Raw genomic sequence first — 21835 nt, 5'->3', positions numbered from 1 at the left:
TCCATCCATTTACCTATTACAAGAAACCTCAAGTGTTTCCAAATTTTAACAGCTATGAATAAAGTTGCTATAAACATATGTGTACAAGTTTCATGCAGACATAAATTTTCAACATCTATGGATGAATACCAAGAAGCATGATTTCTGGATCATATGGTAAGAGTATATTTGATTTTGTATGAAAGGCCAAACTGTGTGGCAAACTGACCATACCATTTTGCATTCCCATCAGCAATAATGTGTTCCTGTTGCTCTACATTCTCGCCGGCATTTGACTTCAATGTTTTGGATTTTAGACATTCTATTAGATGTGTACTGGTATTTAATTGTTGTTTTAACTTGCAAATCCCTTATGATATATGATGGTGAGCATTTATTATACATTTGCTTACCATCTATAGACCTTCCTTGTTGATATATATGTTTATATATTTTTCCTATTTTAATTAGGCTACTTTTTGTTGTTGAGTTTTATTAATTCTTTGTATATTTTGGGTATCAGTTCTTTATCATATATGTGTTTTGTAAAGATTCTGTCCTAATCTGTAGTTTGTCTTTTCGTTCTCCTAACAGTGTCTTTCACAGAACATAATTTTTAAAAAGTTTTAATAAGCTCCAACTTATCAATTATTTCCTTTATGAATTGTGCTCTTGGTTTTGTATCTAAAACCTCATTGCCAAAGCCAATGCCACCTATATTTTCTCCTGTTATCTTCAAGAAGCTTTATAGTTTTCCATTTTACATTTAGGTCTATGATAGATTTTGAGTTAACTTTTATACAATATTTAAGACCTCTATCTATGTGTAAGGTCTGTGTCCAGATCATTTGGGGCTTTTTTTTTTTTTTTTGGTCTGTTTTGCATCGGAATATCCATTTGTTCCAGCACCATTTGTTGAAAAGACTATTGTTTCTACATTAAATTGTCTTTGCTTCTTTGTCAAATATTAGTTTGTTATAATTATGTGGGTCTATATCTGAGCTTTCTATTCTTTTCCATTAATCTATTTGTCTATTCTTATGTAAACATCACACTGTCTTAATTACTATAGCTTTATACTAAGAATGACATGAGGTAGCGTCAGTTCTCCAATTTTGTTCTTTTCCCGCAATACTGTGCTGGCTATTTTGCTTTTTCATACAAGTTTGAGAATCCGTTTGTTGATATCCACAAAATAACTTGCTGAGATTTTTGTCTGGGATTGTATGGAACACATAGATCAAGTTGGTACTGAGAGATTTCTCAAATTTTGAAAAAAAAAGATTAATTCAAATATTCTTACAGTAGAAACTGAAATAATCCAAATAGTATCCTAGAAAGACTAATATGGAAGTAATGTACCAATGGAAAAGAAGAATGGATGGCCAGTAGATGATTTACAAAAATATGCAAAGTTAGGGATAAGATAATTAAAAACAAAGTAAGAGAAACGGAAAACAGACTTGAATTTAATATCTGATTTGAAATTAAAAATAGGGAGAAAGCAATAGGATGAATTAATTAAAGATATTAAAGCCTAGGTAACTGAAAGAAAAAGCACAGGAAACAAGAAGGAAATTCAGAAGAGGAAGACTTTATTGATAAGAAACTAAGAAACTAAATTTTCCTGAGACAGAGGAAGGGAGTCTGAGCAGAGCTCTTATAGAAATTAGTGATACAGAACCAGAGATCCAAAGGGGATAGGTTGATATTTGATTTCCCTTGTAATGCACTCCCAACCATTGCCTTTTCCAATTTCTCCTTACGTGTATAAGTTTAACTAATTCTTCTAGGTCTTCTTATAGATGCTATGGTGATTTTTAAATGTATGTCACCAGTTTGGACTTCCCAAAATTTCAGACACCCAGTGAATGCCAAATATATTAAAACAGTATCACTCAGTTAACTCAAGTTGTCAGAGTTCAAATCTTTCCCCAAATATTGTTTATGCCAGGGATTCTCAATCTCAATTTATGAGACCATTATTTTTCCAGTCAGTCAAGAAAAAAACTAAGAAAACATGACTTCTCCCTCATTCCCCTTCCCACCTCTTACACGTGTGCACACACGCGCATGCACACCCACACACACACACACACCTTGCTGAATTTATATCCTAACTTGCTGTCAATGCTAACTTTCTTCTCATAGTCTCCTACCACTCCCTTCTTTCTGGTTTCTATCATTTCTTACCCTGCCTACAAAAGACTCCTACTTGGTACCAATGTTTTTATTCCATTGAAAATGTGCTGAATTCAGAGTAGGTCTTTCCTTACACAACCGTCCCTACCAGCCACTTAAAATCTTATAATAGTTAATTTTCTCAAAACATAAAAATGTGTAGATTGCCCAACCAAAAAGCTTTTTCAAAATATTTGACTTACCATAAATTCATAGAGCTTCCTGTATTTATGTTTTTCACACATATATCTATGGTATTTTTCTCAAAATGGAGTACTTGGTAAAACCATTGTAGTATCAAAAAATGCCCTTTCCATTTAGCAAGTTGCCTAACATCAGCTTCTTCTCTGTATTTATGGTTCTGTTTCTACTTTGTTCATTTTGTTTTTCAAATTTCGCATGTAAGTCTTTCTCTGTCTGACATATTTCACTTAGCATACCACCTTCTAGGTCCAACCATGTTGTCACAGATGGCAAGGTCTCATTCTTTTTTATAGCTGAATAATACCCCACCATATGTGTATACCACATCTTCTTTATCTGTTCATGTATCAGTGGACACTTAGGTTGCTCCATTTCTTGGCTATTATAAATAATGCCCCCAATAAACATAGGAGTGCATATATCTTTTCAAATTAGTGTTTTTGTTTCCCTTGTGTGCACACACAGTAGAATTACTAGATCATATGATGTTTCTATTTTTAATTTATGGAGGAATCTCCATACTGTTTTCCACTGTGGCTGCACCAATTTACATTCCCACCAAGAGTGCTAAGAGTTCCCTTTTCTCCACATCCTCACCAACCCTGTTATTTCTTATCTTTTTGATACTAGCCACTCTGACAGGTGTAAGGCAATATCTCATTTTGGTTTTGATTTGCACTTTACTGCTGATAAGTGAATTTGAACATCTTTTCATATGTCTGTTGACCATCTATATGTCTTGTTTGGAGAAATGCCTATTCATGTCTTCTGCCCATTTTTTTAATCAAATAATTTGGGGTTTTTTTTTACTTTGGGTTATATAAGTTCTTTTTATATTTTTGATATTAACTCCTTATTAAATATATCATTTGCAAATATCATCTTACATTCAGTAGGTTGCCTTTTCATTTTGTTGAGTTTCCTTTGCTAAGGAAAAGCATTTTATTTTGGTGTAGTCCCAATGGTTTATTTTTGCTTTTGTTTCCCTTGCCTGAGCTATTCTTAATATACACTATTAAGACTAATTTGAAGAGCAAAACACTTTCAAACAGCTGAAACAGACTGTTTCTTTTAAATTGAGGCTAATTCCTTTTAGTGTAACTGGAATATATTACTGGAGTCTAATTCTTTTAAATGTAACTGGAATATACTACTGGAAAACAAAAATTATAATAGAATAAATAAACCCCAAGGATAAAACTTTCATGTGACTTTTTTCATTTTTTTTCAAGATTTTATTTATTCATTTGACAGAGAGAGAGACAGCCAGTGAGAGAGGGAACACAAGCAGGGAAGTGGGAGAGGAAGAAGCAGGCTCCCAGCAGAAGAGCCTGATGTGGGGCTCGATCCCAGAACACCAGGATCATGCCCTGAGCTAAAAGGCAGACGCTTAACAACTGAGCCACCCAGGCACCCCAACATGTGACTTTTTTCAAATTAAGTGTCATTCAAGAATATAGTTATGATTTATTTAACCAAATAATAACAAGAAGTAATTAATCTAATTAGAGTCAATCCTAATTTTATTTTATCCTTCAAAAAATTTAATATTTTAAGCTTTCTATCCACAAAAAGGCAAGATAATAGGCTAGCCAGTGAACTAACTGGCTTTTATGGATTTGTAATTTCCCTTTTGTTAAATACATGGGGAATGTTGATCAGGATTCTTCTCAGTAAGAGGTTCATTTCCAATAAAGGTTTACTTTTTATCTTTAATAATTACTTATAAAACTTCTTAATCTTTTAAAGTATTTCATTTATTTACTTATTATAATTGTAGCATTATCTAAATCCTGAAAAAAGACGTAATGCTTTATACCTTATTGTCAAAGGAAATAAATTTACTTTAAAATTGCAACTTATAAACACATTAATATATACATAAATACATTAATTTATACATATGTAAGTCCTATAAAAGAACCATAAGATGATCAATTAAAGACTTCCAATTGCACAAAAATATTAAATTATGTGTTTAGTATTATATATGTAAGCTTAGAATACTTACACTACTATTTTAAACTCATTTTTATTATATGAAAAGATTCCATGCAGATAAATTGATTGAAAATTATTTAAATTATTAGGATATAAGTCTATGGAGGGAGAGGAATGAAAATAAAAGTTATGAGGAAAAAGAAAAATGTAGATTCTGAATGTTAATAATAAGTGTCATATTTTGTTTTGTTTTTAAATCTGAGTGTTGGTGAATATCAAATCATTCTGGTATTTAGATTCTATTGGTTATTTTAAAAAGTGATGCAACAGTTTTATTTCTAAATATCGACAATTTTAATATGCCCCAAAACTATATCCCTGGGAACTATTTAAACTTGTAATGAAAAAATTTAAATGAAAACTTAAAAATATGTAAGAAGCATAAGATTTCAAAATTATTTCAAGTGGATTATGAGTAAAAATCATTGTAATCCTTGAGTGATCTCTGAGCATATGCATTTCTTTTCATTCAACATTTTATCTGTGTAATTCCACAGAAAATGCTAACTTCCAGGAACAGCAGTTTTTTTACAACTTTCATGAGGAAATTATTTCCAATGTATTAAATACTTGCAGCAAATTATCTCCTGTATCTAATGATTTGTGTTAGAATTTAAATCAAATTCTTCTTCTACCTCTAGTAAAGATATCTAACTACTATCAAATTTTTTCTATTAAATAACCCAACATACACATAAAAAAATTTATTCCTTGAACTTACTTTTTCAACCCTTTAATTCATTTATCTAGTTAAATCAAACTCTTCAAGCATCACTAAGAAATCTATGTAGCAAAATTGAAATTCCATTACTTTCTACTTGAAAGCAGTGTATAGGATTTTGAGCTTTTGTAATGCCAGATAAAGCTTAAATGAGGTTTTAAAACCGATTACTTTTTGTAGGTGAAATCCTGAGCCTCTTTGAAATGGAGCTTACTATCCTCTCTACCCACATAAAAGTGTATTTAATTCACAAAGGAAAAGAGTGGATTTATTAATTAAAATGGTTTATAAACTCCCTGTTACCAGTCAATTTACAGAAGAAAGGAAGCATTTTCAGGGAATACAGAATGAGCTATTTGAACACAAAGCAGTGAGGACCTTCCAACACACTAGCAAAGTGCAGTTAAGTATCTTAATTGGTAAAGATCAAACAATAACTGGAAAACTAAAGAACTGATATATCAGAAACATGGACAAATTAAACAATGTCTGAAAATAACTTCTTAGTGAACCTAAAGGTTAAAATGGTGACACTAAGTAACATTTTTAAACTACGTGTATTTAATATATAAAGAGATTCAAAGATTCTGGAATAGTTTAGCCTGGCAGCATAACAGCACCTCAAATAAACCCCAGCTCCTTACTATAAAACTTTATCCTCCAAAGCACTCGCTTAGGAAGGAAGAAGCATTCAATACATGAACCGATTTTTCACCTGACCTGGATTCCTAAATGATCAACAAGCATGCCAAAACCATTTTATTAACTCCTGTAATTACCTGGTATTCTATCATCAAAGTTTCCCTGAAACAAAGCAGAATAACACACTCTTAGAAAATAAAATGCAGTCGGTAACACTGAACTCTTGGTAAAGAACAACCAGCATGTTTTGCCATTAAATCATATTTAAAATGAGCTCTAGTCTTACATATCGTGTAGTGTTCTAGTTACCGTTGCAGAGTAACAACTCAAAAACTGAATGGCTTAAAACAATAGTTATGTCATTATTATTTCTCAAGGTTCTGATGGCTAACTGGGTTCAGCTAGTTGGTTCCTGAATTAGAGTCTCAGCTGCAGTCAGTAGTGAAGCTGGTGTCACTACAGACACCTCCTCCTTCATGTCTGGTGGTTGATACGCACTGTCAGCAGGGACCTTTTCTGTGGTCATCGGCTAGAACACCTATATGCAACCATTTCATGTCGTTGCTTGGCCTCCCTATAGCATGGACAACGTGTGTGGACCAAGAGAACCAGATAGAAACTGTGTAATGTTCCTTCTGCCATAGTTACAAATCCACCCAGATTCAAGCAGAAAGAACAAAGATCCTTACCTCTTGCTGGGAAGAGTGTCAAAGAATTCAGAGGCTGTTATAAATGAGTCATGGTTTACACACTGGCAATAAATTAGTCACATTCTTTCCACATAAAAAAAAATTAGGAACATAGATGATGTAAAACTTAATTGTAATCTTATATAATGTAAAATCAATACATATATTTGATGATCCGTCCTTCCAAAGCAAGTATTTTGGCCTTCTCTCAATAAGGGGAGACATTTAGTCAATTAAATTCTTATAATGCTGCCAGACTGAACTATCCCATAAAACTCAAAATACATTTCCATTTTGAATGTTTTTCAAAGACCTCTCAAAAACCTCATCTGACAGAACTCAATGTCCAAAATCTTTCCATCTAAGTCAGATCCAAGTCAAGATGAAACTTTTGGGTTGGGTTTGTTGGAAACAGCCTCTCCTACAAGATTTCTCTCAATTTAAAGGCCTATGAACTAAAAATGACAACTTATCTACTTAGATAAGCCCAACACACAAGTGAAAAAGCATTATAGCAGTAAACACTGCTGTTCCAAAAGGAGGGGCTGACACGCAGGAACAGTCATCGGAGTTCAGCAATTCTGAAACCCAGCTGAGCACATGTTGCCAGGTTTATGTGTAAGGCCTAGGACTGCTCCCTGGAAATGATTCTCCATGGATATTGGTGCCGTTCTCTGAGCTTGATTCAACCTTCTGAGTCATCCATCCTTTCCCAATAGGAAAACAAAGATTACAACTGAATATTCTCAACCTACTCTTTGTCCAAAAAATGTTGGGGATCCAAAACTTTATTTTAAACTTGTTTTATCTCTCTTCCTTCTGTTCAAGTTGGCAGTGCTTCCAAAAGAAACAATATCATCTCAACTTTGTGAGTTTTCTATAAATCTTATTAGAGTTCACTACTTTAGACTAAATGCACAGCTGTCAATAACTACCACATAGGCCCTTCTTTACCTTGAGCTTCCAGTGAAGTTGCTATAGGACAACATGTGAGATTTTTAGAAGCCCTGTTGATACTAAACAAGATTTGGAAGACATGCCCTTAAGATTCTTAGAGGTTTATTCTTTTTTTAATTTCAGTGAGGCTCCAGTTTATATTTCTTTGAGGTCTTCACAAAGAGCCATATAGTTTTACCCCGGATGCGATCTTAGCAAGGAAGCCTTTCCCCACCCCCACCTTGGAGAAGTTTTGCCATCTGGAAGGAATGAGAAATAATTTTATTTTTAACTTAAAGGGCCTTATCTCTTTTACAGATTTTTTTTTTCAATTTTACTGTACAGTTCCTTTTTTTCTTCCTTCTTGCTTCTCTCATTTTAGTATAGTTGACTAGAAAAAGCTATGTGGTACGTTCAATACTCTGCCTGGAAATCACCTTAACTAAACTCTCAAGTTCCTTAGGTACATTTCCTACTTCCACATTATCCTACATGACAGTGTCACCAAACTTTTTGAAAAATGAGGTCCCTGTTCTTCTAGCTTCACAAAACTCCTGATGGCACTTAGATATCTTAGCCTTTCAGGGCCTGTTAAGCTTTCACTAAAACACTCCTTAACATCATTTCCATGGTTATCTTGTTCCAAAGCCAACGAAACATGTTATAAATTTTTGTTATGGAACTTTCAAGCACAAAAATTAGTTGAAATACAATTACTGTTGTTGTATAACAGATCACTTCCAAAAAGTTGTGACATAAAAGACTATAACCACTTTATTATAAACTGTTATGTTTCTAAGTTTCCCCTAGGTGACTATCACATAAATTTTCACATGCTTTTATAGTAAAATGGAGGTTGGGGTTGACATCACCACAAAGGCTTCTTCCTTCACTTATCTTGCAGTAGATGCTGGCTGTCATCTGGAAACTCATCTGGTGATTTTGGCTGAACATCTCTATGTAGCTTCATCATATGGCAGCTTGGCTTTTCTAGAGGTTGTGTTTTAGAGTAAATCTCCCAAGGTAATTGAATAGAAAACTCTACATGTCCCGCTTCAGGAGGTATTTAGCATATCATCCTCCACAGTCAAGTCATTCAAATTCAAGGCCACTAAACATGGATTCCACTTTCTGATGATGGGAGGAGTGTCAAATTTGGGAGCATTTAATTATTTGTTTAAAGATTTTATTTACTTATTTGAGAACAAGAGAGAATGAGAGAGAGAGCGCTAGTGGGTGGAGGGGAGAGGGAGAAGCAGACTCTAGGAAATTTGATTTTTGAAATGCACTTTTGTTGATCATAGTTATTCTTGTTGAAGGCATAGTTACTAAGTTATTGGAAAGGTACCTGACAGGGGTTTCTTGAATGTTAGCAGAATTTTGTTTCTTGATCTGGGTGCTGGTTAAGTGGGTTCATTTACTTCATGAAAATGCATCAAGTTTTACCTTTCAGATTTGTGCATTTTTAATGTATATGGTATTTCAATAAAATATTGCATTCTGAGATTATATAAATGAGGTTCTAAATATAAAGAGCTTAGAAGTCACCACTCTGTCTTAATAACAAGGAAAAAGCTAAAAAGACTGAAAAATTAACAACTCTTTTTGGATCTGTTAGAGAGGGAAAACAAACTGAGGGTTGCTGGAGGGGAGGTGGGTAGGGGGGATGGTATAATTGGGTGATGGGCATTAAGGAGGGCACATGATGTGATGAGCACCGGGTGTTATATGCATCTGATGAATTATTGAACTCTGCATCTGAAACTAATGATGTACTATGTGTTGGCTAATTGAATTTAAATTAAAAAAAATTTTAATAAGCCAGTTTTCACTAAAGGACTGTAGCTCCAATGTGTTTGGATAGCTTTCTGATTTTCCATTTGCTTGTATTATTCATCTTACAGAGATTCTCACAATAGTATCCCACGTAACCCACAAGTTAGTCATAAGGTGTACATATAGTAAATCTGGAAGGCAGATGGCAAGCATTGCTCTTCTGACTTTGATTACTTTAGTTCCTCTTTTTTTTTCCTACTTGGAGCTGCTTTATGTATACTTCTTCTAATGTTAAAATTGTTAGATTTTTAGCACTTTTATTTTTATCTTCCTAAAGCCAGCCTTAAGACATAAACATTTTAATCATATAATATCTTAGATTGTAGATTAAGACTTGAACCACACATGCCTTATAAGTAACAGGTTATATATTCCAGTTTATATAATGAGGTCTGGATAAAATAAAGAGAAACATAGATCTTTAAAACCTACCAGGTAGTATTGGCTGGCATCTACATGCTAATTTAAGGTGTTTAAATTTCAAGGAAAGTAAAAAATTATAATGTTACATATAGTACTGAGATTTACCTGGTGACCTTATGTCATACATAGCAGGGCAATATGTAGTTTCCAGTCTAGCTAGATCTAGTATATAAGACTAAAGGAATCGGTAAGATACCTTAGGTCAAAGGACGGGTATGATATTCAGATATTTCAAAAGTATGAGGAATTTTGGGGATGCCTGGGTGGTTCAGTTGGTTAAGCATCTGCCTTCTGCTCAGGTCATGATCCCAGGGTTCTGGGATTGAGTCCCACATCAGGCTCCTTGTTCAGCGGGGAGCCTACTTCTCCCTCTGCCTGCCACTCTCCCTGCTTGTGCTCTCTCTCTCTGAAAAGTAAATAAATAAAATATTTTTAAAAAATCAAGTCTTTAAAAAAAAAGTATCTAGGAAATTTTAAAAATCCTATCAGGCACTTTAAAAAGTTGGAGAGAATTTGCAAGTTCTAAGTATCAAAGTAGAGAAAAACCCGTATCTTAAAACAACAACAACAAACAGCAAGTAGATAGTAGATATTGGCAACCATGAGCAAAAATAGTAAAATGAACACAGCCTTTTAAAATATTTCCCTCTGATTCCATACATGGCAATAGAAAACTAGGAAACAATACTAAATTCTGTAATATCTAGGAATTTCCAAATTATTCCAGATTAGATGGTTCAGCTCTAGTTTTGTTTTATTTTTTAACTGTGGCATTCAATATGCTGCATGATGAAATAATCTTAACACTTAGTGGTTTAAAACAATGCAACACTTAATATCATGAGTATACTGGGATGGCTTTGTGCCAACTTGTCATGGCTATACACTGAACATTGCTGATTTGAGAGTTTGCATCTGTTCTACATGTCTCTCTTCTTGGGAAAGTCATGTTTTCCTCCAAGCGATTGTTGAAGCACCAAAAAAAAAAAAAAAAAAAAAAAGGTACCCAATCATGATGACACATTTAAAGTCCCTACTCATGTCCCATCTACTAACTTGCTATTGACAAAGCAGTTATATGACAGAATTCTAATTCAAAGTATAGAGAAATATAACCTATGGTTTGTGGGGTGGATTGCAAATTTTCATAGCAAAGAAAACAGGTACAGAGAGGAGTAAAAAAAAAAAAAAAAAGAGAGAGGCCAATAATTCAATCTACAATAGTGGTCCACCTAAGAAGTAAGCACTTTTTTATTTGAGAGTGCTATATAGCTAGTTTTTCATCTTTTTTGGATTCCATCAACCCTAGATTGTTCCAAGATTAAGATGTAATCTCTAGGAAACCCTTAAAAGCAGAAGGTTAATTCCACATGATGCCAGATCGTGTTTTGTGTCCAGATCCTGTTTTGTGAAGGAAGATGTTCAGAGATTTGCAAAATATTATTTTCTTGGTCCATTCAGATTGCTATAATAAAATACCACGGACTGGGGAGCTTATAAATAACAAAATTTCCTTCTTACAGTTCTGGTGATTGGAAGCACAAGATCAGTGTGCCCACAAGGTCATATTCTGGTGAAAATCCTATTCTGGTTCAAAAACTGGTGACTTCTTGCTGTGTTCTCACATGGTGAAAGGGACTAAGGAGTTAGTTGCTTGGGTTACCTTTTATAAGAACACTAATCCCATCCATAAGGGTTCCACCCTCATGACCTAAGCACCTCCAAAAGCCCCACCTCCTAATACCATTATCTTTGAGGTTTAGAATTTCAACATAGGAATTTAGATCATGGCAATTATTTTGACAAATGTATCTCAATTTAAAGAATATCTATCAATTTTATAAGTATATTCACAGTGTTCCAGATGTCCATTCATCTATCTATTCATGCCGCACATGTATAGTAATACTGCAGAAATATGCAAAAATATATCCACTAATTAAAATGCAGATGAAGGGGATTAAGGGGGACAAACTTTCTGTTATGAAATAAATAAGTCATGGAGATGAAAAGGACAGCATAGGGAATATAGTCAATAGTATTGTAATAATGTTGCATGGTGACAGACGGTGACTGCACTTATCATGGTGAGCACTGAGTAATGTGTAGGACTGTCAAATCAATATGCTGTACACCTGAAACTAAATAACATTGAAACTAATATGTCAGTTATATTTCAGTAATAAAAAACAAAACAAATTGCATATTCCCAAGTCACCCTCTTCATCTTTTCAACTACTTTTGTTAATTATATTATTTCCTTAGTGAAAAACCATGAGTTAAAAATAAAGCTCCTTAAGATGCCTGACACGGAAAGGACTCCAAATCATTGAAGAGGCATGTGTGCTTAATAAATACACCTAAAGGAAAGGTCCAGTGACACTGGGCTAAAATATTACAGAAGTCTTAAATAATTTTTTCAAGTGCAAATCTGTTCAGTTTTTCTAACTTTATGGTAAATGGTGCTTTTCTGCCAGAACCATCATATGAAGGAAGCAAGCTCCTTAATAATCTAGGTTCCCACTGCCACAGCATATTAAAGCCAATATTTTTTGACCAAGAACACATGTCAATTATTTTCTGTGTCATCAAACTATCCCTTAATTATTAATTCATTTTTAAAAAGCAATATTCAGTCTGTTATACATGTAAGAGCTTTCCAAATAAGAATCTATACCTCAGTACATTTAAATGATTTTTAAGAGACCGATAAATTTCTCCAAGAGCCAATGATTGATTCTCTAATCACTCTGCTAGTCCACGGGCATCATTGGATTATCCTGCAATACCTTGTTATAGTGTTGCTGATCTGTGACTATCATTACTAATAGCATTTCCCCCAGAAAAAAGCAGATCCACTTCTCTCATTGACAGCATTCCACAGATAGAAAAATCTTGTCAAATGCACTTTGCTAAAATTAAAAAGAGAATGAAAGACTGTGCACAGAACAGGTGGTGTCTACTCAAGGAGAGATTTCTATTTTTATGCCTCTAATATGCATTTCTCCTTTCCTAAATATGACATTGGAGTTGCAGTAGAAGATAAAGTAAATCCTAAAAGAGAATAAAAAGTATTTCATGTCAAACCAGAGTTTCCAGCCTCACATAGCTTGCCTTCAATTTATAATAACTGTTCCCAGTTTGCAAGGTCGTCTATTTGCATCCGGCTTTCAGTCGATGCTTTGATAGTTCATATCTATTTGTTTTTGACTCTAGCATTCACAATGATATGGCCCTTCCTTAGCATCTTGAAGTACTTGAAAGTCGGGGTAGAAGTGGTTTTTGCTTGAGTAGCACACAACCCCAAATCTCAGTGGCTTAATACAACTAAAGTGTATTTCTCTCTCACCAAAGTCCAAAAAACGTTGCCTCAAGCAGCAGGAATGCAGACTGCTTCAATCTTAGGGGTCTGCCCGCTCAACAGGGGGACTCTTCCAAGACACCTGCTGCAAAGGAAGAGAAAGGTTGACTAATCGCACAGGGAGCTTCCATTGCTTCAGGCCAGGAATGACAAATGAACTTTATGCCCACAACTCATTCATCAAAAGTAGTCATATGATCTGCTTAACAAACGAGGATGTGTGGTTTTCCATGGGCCCAAGAAGAAGCACGAAGAAACAGGGTCAGATGAACATCCTTCGTTTTCTGTCACTCTACTTGAGCACTTCTCTTGACAGAGACTCCACTGTGGTGCAGTAAAAACAAGAGCCAGAACGTCTGGGTTTAGTGCATAGCTTGTCTCTGTTTCAATTTCCTTATGCGCTAAGTTAAGATATCGGACTAAGTGATCTTTGGCTTTTCTATAATTAAACTTCCACAGTTCTTTACTCCTAGGAAAGATGTTCTGTCATTTTGTCTTATATCCTAATTGTCAGCCTTAAGAGACTGACTATGGTCATATATCATAAGAGCAGCATCAGGAGTATTTGAAGAATGATTCCATCACCTCCGGTTGTTAATACGATGGCAATGATAAGATGACTGTCAGTTGAATATCTTCCCATATGAACTGCGTAAGAAATGGAGCATATACTCATAATCACAGGATTAGAGGAAAATCGTTTAACATTTATGATTTTACAAGAGAAGAAGCTGATGAATTTGGACTGAAATCTCCACCGCTTGCGTATATTTAGGGCATTTTCCTGTCTCTCTTCTAACTCCCTTCCAGGCTGTGTGGAAGCTGTCTGGTAGATGCAGCTACAGACATTCTGAAGTAGGAGAAGAACGTGGAGTTGGATACGAGGCAAACTTCTGTTCGAATTACAGTGCTGCTTTGGCAAGTTTCATAATCTGGTGTTTTCTGTGTGATATTGAGATTGACGCGCTTAAAAACTATAAACTCACTAAATTTATAAACAGAATAGCTTTAACATTGCAACATAGGAAATATATCAGCAAGTTTCTGCTCAATGAAGGAAATCATAACCTAGCTCACACTCTAATCGACACTTTTTTTTAGCTCAAAGGAGGTTAAAATTCCATCCTTTGGCACTGACCAACAAAACGTACAAACAGATTAAAACAAACAAGCGAAAGGTTATATAGCAGTGCTACCAGAGCAAGAAAGCAAGATATTACTGGTTGAAATACAAATCCCGCAGCTATCATCTCGTAGAGCACATTGGAGGTAGCGAAATCTCTAAAATCAATTAATAGAGACAACTTAAAGAAACTGCAGGTTAATGCATATAAATAAGAGAAAGAGGCCCTTCAAAGGTTTAAAAAAACCACAAAACAAAACAAAAGAAACAAGCAAACAACTCAACCTCGTCACAGAAAAATGTAGAAGAGTTTTCATTACTTATTCATAAAACTGAACTAAATATTGATGTCGAGTCCCACTGCATAGTTTGCCGAGGTAAGAATTACTGAGGACAACTAAGTATAATGCATACATCCTATATAGTATAGATTCAGTTTCTCAACAAATAACTGTCTGTCCTGTTCATATTCATCAGATCCAAATTTGAAGAACTCAAGCAGGTGTTGTTATGAACAGATGCCTCACCTTAAGACTGAATAAATATTCTTAGGTTTTATAAGTAGGAAAATGATATGCACAACAATCTTTACAGAATATCGTCTCAGCAAGGTTATGTTCTCATAGGTTTAGTGTATGGTGCTTTCTCCTGGATTTTCTGTAAATTTTCACATGCAGCTCCCCTTTCACATCTTTTGCATTTCTCCTATGACTTACGTCTAAACTTTTTGGTGATCCTTAGGTCTTTGAATCTCTTCTCCGTTTTTCGCCCCCCCCCCCCCCGTTTGCTCATTCCCAAACTATAGTCTCTCCTGTTTCATGGCTTTAAGAGCAATCTATATGCTAACTCTCAAATTTGTATCTCTTTCCTACACGTCTCTTAATTCTGGACTCAAATACCTAATAGCTTCTCAGATAACTATTTCAATTACTAAAAGTATTTCCAATTTAATGTGTTTAAAATTGCAGTTCTGATTTCCACTCTATCCCCAAATGGTTCTTTCCTCTGTCTTCTACTCTTCCGCAGATGGCAACCTAATTCTTCCAGTTTAAAATGCTGCGTGTCTTTTTCTGACAATCTTTAGCCATCCAATTTCAACTTTCAAAATAGATTCACAATCTGACTCGTCTTCATGATCACCCCTGCTATCTTAATCTAAGCCATCCAGATTCTTATTCTGATCTAAATAACTTCAATTTCCCCCTAATATGCCACCCAACATCATGCCTGAATAAGTACAATTTTCCCACTATTATCCATAACTTCTTTTTTTCCTCCATTTTTTTTAAAGATTTATTTATTTATTTATTTGACAGAGAGAGACAACTAGCAAGAGAGGGAACACAAGCAGGGGGAGTGGGAGAGGAAGAAGCAGGCTCCTAGTGGAGAAGGCTGATGTGGGGCTCGATTCCAGAACGCCAGGATCACACCCTGAGCCGAAGGCAAACACTTAACGACTGTGCCACCCAGGCACCCCTTTCTCCATTGATTTTATCTTTGGGCCCTTAGTTCTTTGGACTCTCTCACATTAATATTCATAGACCACTGGTCCTCTTAATGAGAGGACCAAGGTAGTATGATAGTTTTAGACATCACTGATTTCATAACAGCACATCAGTACTAAAAGAAGCATGTTGGTAATGCTAAAATTACGTCTTGGACATCTGTCTCACCAGAAATTATATCCTATTTATTTTCTGACAAAAGATAATGCTAGAAAACGTCCAACTGTGTTTTTCATCGATTATAAACAAACCTGCTGCTAAATCATTGACAAGCAAATTATACTCTTCATGTATTAACAGTATCATCTGTAAAATAAAAATTATTTTTTAAATCTACCTGAAAAATCAATAAAAGTAACAATAAAAATTGTTACTTATCACTTTAAGAACCTTGAAAACTTGGCAAATTGACATTTCTGATGTGTCCCAATATAAATTGTAAATCTTTTACTGTCAGGAAAAAAATTCCCTCTCCCCCAAATTATCAAGAATTTCAAAATTTACCTAAGGGGGAAAATATTTGAAGTCAATAGGTTTTATCTTTAATATGAAAATTAGCTTTTCAGATTTTTTAACATAAGCCTTTTATAACTCAACAGTGTTAAAATTGGAGTTAAAAAGAAAATCCTCAATTAGTCAAAGTGGGTGGGTAAATGATCTTCTAGTGTCAGAGATGAGGCAGCTAAATTTTCATTTGTACAGGGAACATAGGAAAGAACTCCTATACCTGAAGATAGAGAACCTAGTGCAACTGACAAAGGATATAATGATGATGATTCACCGTTCATCGAACGACTTTGTTCCAGGCCTTAATGCTTGACAAGTTATTATCATGATGTCATCCAATTCCTATAACAGAATTTGAACACACATCTATTCACTTATATAACTAACTTTTATATAACCAGAATTATTAATCAGAATTATTAAAAATTCTGCTATACTTATTTTAAAAATAGTGGTAATAATTTGATTTATGAACAGCTATTTCATGAATAATTTTTCTCACATTTTATTTAATCCTCCCAATAACTTTGCAAGGTATTTAACCATGTTGAACATAGAGATACTGAGACCTACAAGGAGTGAAGGAATATTCTAATTTCACAATGTAAGTGAAAGAGTTCTCTAACTTCAAAACCATGCTTGGATTCCATTTTACCAAAATTTCAAATTGAGGAGGTATCTGAGAAAAAAAGCCATCAGAAAGATGACAGAGTAGGTGTTTTCTACCACCTTCTCCGCAAAGAACACCGATTTTGACAACCGCCTATGGATAAAAGTACCTTTGTACTTTTATAACTGCTATATAAGTCCAGGAATCTAGTGGAAAAGTTACAGCACACATTTGAAACAAAAAAAAATCTGAGATTGTGTGCATTGAAGAGGGTAAGAGGAACAGTTTTGCTTTCTCTGCATCACCTTTCCTCTACCCTAGAGCTTCATCTCTGCCACTAGAAAATCATCTACCACTTAGATTAGTTAAGAATTTCCTTTTTAACTCTAATATTGTTGAATTCTAAAAGGTTCATATTAAACAATCTGAAATGCAAACTTTTATATTAAAAATAAACCCATTGATTTAAAATAGCTCGTGCCAAGAAAGAAACCCTCAGCCCTCGCTTTCCCCCATGTGGTAAAATGAGAGTGTGGGAGTCCCTGGCTTCCCTGGCTATGCACAGATATCAAAGAGACCCATTTCTTTCCTGCCCCATCCAGAATAGTGAGGTGAGCTACATGGCTAGGGGTGGTAAGGGGCTGGAATGATAACAGCCAGGGCTCTCAGAGGGCATCACAGGGACTACTAATCACTTCATGGAGTTCATCAGGAAGCTCATGCACAGGCTGCTGGGGATGCCTCACCTGTGGATCCTCCAAAACTAGTTTCCTGGGCACACCCAACATGTCACATGACTAACCCACATACCTCCTACCCTGTGGTCAGCTCCCTCACTCAGGGGAGCTATAAGTATGACCCTTACAGACAGCTAGTGAGCATGTAACATAAAGCCAGCTCCACTATGCAGGATTGGGAGAGAACATACAAACTTGGTTATTCAGCATCACCCTAGACAAAGCAAATGGAAGCGGTTGGCATCTGGTCTAGCATTGCAGGATCTAAGAAAGACATACAAGCTTGAGAATGGACACTTGACAGGAACAGAAAGGAAACAGTAGGAATACCATAGAAGAGATCTGAGAAAACCTAGAATCCCTAACAGGGCTGACAGAAGTTTATTTCTCTCTCAGAGCCAGTCAGTAAAGATTAGAGGAGGTGACTGCTTCTCCAAATACAAAGACAGCAACACAAGTCTTCCAAAAATATGATAAACCAAGGAAACATGAGACCACGAAAGAAATACAATAATTTTCCAGTAACCAACTCCAAAGAAATGGAGATCTGTGATTTGCCCAATAAAAATAGTGGTTTCAAGGAAGGTCAATGAGCTCTGAGAAAACATAGAAAGACAATTTAACAAAATCAGGGAAAAAAAAGAATATCTGAACAAAAAGAGAATTTAACAGAGAGATAAAAATCATAAAGAAATAACCAAATAGAAATCCTGGAGCTGAAAAATACAAGGAGTAAAATGAAAAATGCAATAAAGAGCATCAAAATCAGACCTGATTAAGCAGAAGAAATAATCTATGAACTCAAAGAAAAGTCATTTGAAATTATCCAGTCAGAGGAGAACAACAACAAATAAAATGAAAAAGAGTGTAGAAAGCCTGCATGAAATATAGGGTACCATCAAGTTAAACAAGTCATACATTATTGGTGTTCCAAAAGGAGAAGGGAGCTAGACAGAAGGAGAAATCTTATTTAAAAAAATAATGGCTAAGAACTTCCCAAATCTGGGGAGAGATTGGGACATCCAAGTTCATGAAGCTCATAGATTCCCAAAGAGATTCAGCCCACAGAGATCTTCTCCATGACAAAATATAACAAAACTCTTAAATCAAAGACAGAGAAAGAATGTTTAAAGCAAAAAGAGAAAAAAAAAAACATGCCTCAGATAGATGAGAATCCTCACAAGGCTCTCAGTGTATTTCTCAGCAGAAAAATTCCAGACTGGGAGAGAATGAAATGATATATTCAAAATGCTGAAAGAAAAACAAAATGCCAACAAAGAACACTGAACCTGGCAAAGCTGTACTTGAGAAATTTAAGAGAGATAAACTTTCCCAGACAAACAAAAGCTGAGGGGTTCATCACCACTAGACCTGACTCACAAGAAATACTGAAAGAAACATGCAGTGACTGACCTCAGCCACTCAGACTCCAGCACCCCAGAGCAAAAACAGGCATTCACTATAAATTGTATTGTTAGCACAGACTATCTAATCAAACTGGTACCTCAAGTCCCATACCTCAGACATACAGAAACAAGTGTTTACTATTCATCCCATTGTTAGCATAAACTATCTGATCAAACAGGTACATCATGCCCCCAGTCCTGAGAATACAAAAATACTTTTATTGGGTAGAATATTCAGGGGTTCAGAACTCTTTTCCCAGGAAGTACTCAGGGGCCAATCCTAAAGACAGGCTTTTCTTGTAAATGTGCAGGTTTTGAGCAACCGAAGCGGGCTGAGTTGCTCATCTGCACATGAGGTAACCCAGGTATGTTAGTTATAGAAGGTAGAAACTCCCACCTCTAGCACTGGTAGGAGAAAGAGTAAGAGCTAGGAGCCTCCTTCATTACATAGCGGGTGCTTAGACAGCTTAGTGGTGGTAGGTGCTGGGAAATGTGAAGCTGGAGCTTGGACTCACTGAAGGAGATTGGGTTGCCTGGTCTTGGTCTCTCTGAGGAGGGAAGCTGCTGTTGGAAGTGCCCAAAGAAAGTAGAGTAGGAAGCTGCAACTGTCTTTTCTTGCCAGGAAAACACTATTAAACACTGAAAATAAGAAGTCCTTCTCTCTTCTCAATTTCTCATTTTCCTCTAATGCCTTCCTTAGGCTTTTCTTTCTAATGCTTACCTGCCAAAAGAGTTTGTGAAATTTAGTATGGAGACTTCTGCTCCGGCACAGAATCAATAGATACATATCCATCACACTGACCTATAGAAAACTACTGGTTAACAGCAGAATCCAGACAACATAAAATTGTTCTTACCTCTGGACCAATGGTCTTTCTATCATATCCTGACAACAAAGTTGGTGAGAAAAGTGACTAGGCAGACAGTGCCATTTGGACCACCAAAGGAAGATAACCTTCAGATTTTATAGGAAAGGACCATTGAAATGAGAATTGCTTAACAAAATTAAAATTAAGATAAAATATTAGAAGTCTTGAATTTTTTTTGTAATTTAATTTCTAAATTTTTATTTCATATTTATTATGTCTCAATACTTCATTTAATAAACTCATTCTTTTTTTAATAAATTTTAATTTGTTATATTAGTCACTGTATAGTACATCCCCAGTTTTTGATGCAATGTTCCATTATTCATTATTTGCGTATAACACCCAGTGCACCATTCAATATGTGCCCTCCTAAATGCCCATCACTGGCCTATCCCAGTCCCCCCCCCCCCGAAGCCCTCAGTTTGTTTCCCAGAGTCCACAGCCTCTCATGGTTCATTCCCCCTTCTGTTTACCCCCCCTTCATTCTTCTCTTCCTTCTCCTACTGATCTTCCTGCTATTCCTTATGTTCCACAAATGAGTGAAACCATATGATAATTGTCTTTCTCTGCTTCTTACCAAATTTCTCCAATTTAAGTTAACACTGGCTTTTAGTATCCTTGTCTGTAAAACAAATGAAAGGACTCTGAGTTTATTTTCAGGTTAAGATCTGAAATAACCCCATTAGGTCTAGGAAACAAGATAGTTTAAACCCAATTTGCTAAATTGGCAATGCATTGAATTTACATTCTTTTTAACTATTTAGTTTTGATCAACCAGTTTTCATTTTGCCTTGGTAAGAACATTTTAAGGAAAATTCAATTAGTCTTTGCTCTGCAGGTAGAGACTGGGGGCAGAGGGATCAGGAAAGCACCACCTGCTCAGTCTAACTGATGGATGATTTCTTTTCCTTAAGATTAATGTCTTTAGGTGAAAAGACCATCTGTTGTCATAACATGCCCACGATCTGTCTTTGAAGGCAATATATAACTGCTAGCGCCACATATTAAACACACATATGTTTCCAAATCTCTTCCTGTAAAATATATTCACAACATATTTACCTCCATGTCAGTCCTCTGCTTGTGGAGAAGTAACTTCAATTCTTGAGTTTAGGTGAGATATAACAACATTCAGAGAGAAATAAGATTTGTTAAGAGTCCATTCTTTTGACATATTTTTTCACAATATGTAGTCAAAATTTCTGAGTCTAGGCCTGAAATATGCAGGTTTGATAAACCCTCGAGTTTGTCCTTAGTCACCCCTAAATTGAAGTATAACTGGTCAAGAGGCCTATCTCCTGGTTTGCCCGTTTAGGGTTTTATTTATCCAATTTTATCCTATTTATCCAATGACATGGTTATAATTACCTAGGAAAGTTCCACACATGCTTCATTACATAAGGTCTGTAAGTAATGAAAGAGTTCCAAACTCAAACTTCAAAAAATAGTTTGTTGAAAATGATTGAACTCATACCCTGTTAAAAGAACTTCATACAGGTTGCCACTCAAGGTTATACAGTAACACCTAATACAGACCCCAGTTTCTTCTCACAAAGCAATGAATGATAGCTCTTTACCCACACGGTTAAGAGAAAGTTCTCTCTTTTCTTTCTAGATTCTCCATTGTTGCGGACCTCATCTTTGTGTGTGCACTTTGGAGGTTGGAGTTTTGGTTATGTTAAATTATTCCTTGAAAAAAAGTATTACTCCATGACTTGAAACTAAATGGATTGCTCATTGCACAGGAATTTAATGCTTCTGCAGAATGAAGTGTTCAACCCCTTCCTTCCTTCTCCAGTAGTAATTTTGAAACTCTTTGTTTGAAAATAACCTCATATTGAACAATTGATGTCTGAATCACTGATGGCAAGGGGAATCAAATTGAAGACTATTGTTTATGTCTTCAAAGGAAGTTTCAATCAACCATATGTTTTATTTTTTAAGTGGTGTAAAATACTATTTTTCCAAAGGGCTGGGTTGAATTCTTGTCCCTATAGCATTTTCAAGGTTTATTTCATAGTTTAAAATGATTTACATAAATTATTTTGAGGAAAGTTTATGACACATCTTCTTTTAAACTAAAGGAATCATTTATAGGACACTTT

This window comes from Ursus arctos, unplaced genomic scaffold (genome assembly GCF_023065955.2).
Source record: "Ursus arctos isolate Adak ecotype North America unplaced genomic scaffold, UrsArc2.0 scaffold_11, whole genome shotgun sequence".
NCBI classification, from domain to species: Eukaryota; Metazoa; Chordata; class Mammalia; order Carnivora; family Ursidae; genus Ursus; species Ursus arctos.
This window is presented reverse-complemented; position numbering follows the sequence as displayed.